We start from the raw sequence: 2,184 nt of genomic DNA on the forward strand, positions 1-2,184 counted from the left end.
GTTGGCTTACAGAGAATCATTAACGAAGCCTTGTCAAAATAGGCTTGAGATTTACCAGAAACACTTAACATGTACTTACAAACACAGTCACATAATCGACTTAAACATTAAACAAACACAATGACAAATGTTTATGTGTTCTAGAAGGAATAAACTAAACAGAATGAATTACGAGGCACTAGCTGAGCATTAATATATATATGGAAAGTTTATGTTCATAATACCAAGCAACGTGACTTGAATACCTGAACATTTAGATGATAGTGCAGATATTTTATGAAACTGTAGATATATATGCAAATTAAAGCATAGAAATTGGATATTGCTGAACCATTACAAATCGCTAAAACACTTTTACTAATTCAATTAAGAGGAACTTCTAGACAAGGAGAACGTTCAAGTGTTCTTGACAGACAAAACGCAAGCAATCGCTGAACATCACAGTTCTTTTTTATCACAGAAATAGAACTTTAAGGAATACTGTTGCGTTACCTCCTTCCTCTGCTTATAACGTTCTACTTGTTTAGAATCTTGGTTTCTTATTTTCGTGTTTTAAGTTTTATTCTTCTTTCACAATAATTTCACCTCTGATATGATATAAGAGGACTCAGAAGGGGAAATTTTCATAAAAGTTTCAAACTAACTCTTTGAAATTTCCAAATCAGAGTAGAAGCTAAATAAAAAAGGATTTAAAATGGTTCGATCCATATTTCGTAATATTCTGCACGTGATGTGGACATGCTTACACTTTTAATGAACTCCCCTACATGCTGAAATGTCTATGTATGTCGTGAAAATGCTGACTCCCTAAACTTGAAATGTCTGTATAAGAATGGATTTTAATGAACAAATTATGAATGATTTATGACTATATGTAAAGAAACACTAATGTGCACAAACAAAGTAACACAGTAACAAAACAAATAAAAAAATTGAATTGGATATTTAAAAGATAATGAACAATGTTGTCTAAATTATATATATAAAAAAAACACTAAAATACTTCAATGTAAATATATGCACACAAAATTAAGACAAAATTAGTCATGCATTCAGTCACATATTCTTATCAAAACAGAAGTAATATATACAGAGGTTTGGCACATTTACCTAATTATTTACCTAATATTTACCTAATACCCTGAATGCCTCTCTTTAAACAAAGGAATATAATCATTTCAGTAATGGGTATATAATTATATGAAAGACATGCAATATGTTTTATATACAAGTATGCATTAAATATGTGAATGTGAATTTTGTGTGTTTTGTGTGTGAGTGTGTGTGTGTGTGTGTGTGTGTGTGTGTGTGTGTGTGTGTGTGTGTGTGTGTGTGTGTGTGTGTGTGTGTGTGTGTGTGTGTGTGTGTGTGTGTGTGTGTGTGTGAGTGAGTGTGAGTGTGAGTGTGAGTGTGAGTGTGAGTGTGAGTGTGAGTGTGAGTGTGAGTGTGAGTGTGTGTGAGTGTGAGTGTGAGTGTGAGTGTGAGTGTGAGTGTGAGTGTGAGTGTGAGTGTGAGTGTGTGTCTGTATATGTTTAATGATACTGCACTACACACTAAACCTGCAACTACAAAAGCCATAGCATCATTATCAGAAGAGATCAAACAAATCTATTTGCATTTTAATCCAAAAATTGATTTCATCGGAGAGTAAATTAAACCAAAATCTATTAAACTGTCCTTATACCTCCAGCACATCACATAATATTTTCCTAAATATTATGAGTATTTTCTGTACAACAACGTATCCAAACGAGAATTATAAAAGGCACGTTATATAATTCCACAATCATGCATATTAAATCTAGACCTATGGTTTATAAGTGCCAAAGTAATCTATCACTTTACTCTGTATGTAACACTCTTGCAACATCCTGCAAAGTACTCCTATCACATCAGGAAATTATCCAGCATTTCAGCAGTGCAGACTGAAATGGTAGTTGAAAAGTATGTACACAGTAATCTACAAATGTATATTACATTCCATTGCTTATGTGAAAGGGAAAATTACCGACTTTGAAATCCTCTTATGTATATATATGTGTATATATATATATATATATATATATATATATATATATATATATATATATATATATATATATATACATATATATGTATATATATATATATATATATATATATATATATATATATATATATTATATACATTTTTTTCTTTTCTTT

Source organism: Penaeus vannamei, chromosome 29, assembly GCF_042767895.1.
Source record: "Penaeus vannamei isolate JL-2024 chromosome 29, ASM4276789v1, whole genome shotgun sequence".
NCBI classification, from domain to species: Eukaryota; Metazoa; Arthropoda; class Malacostraca; order Decapoda; family Penaeidae; genus Penaeus; species Penaeus vannamei.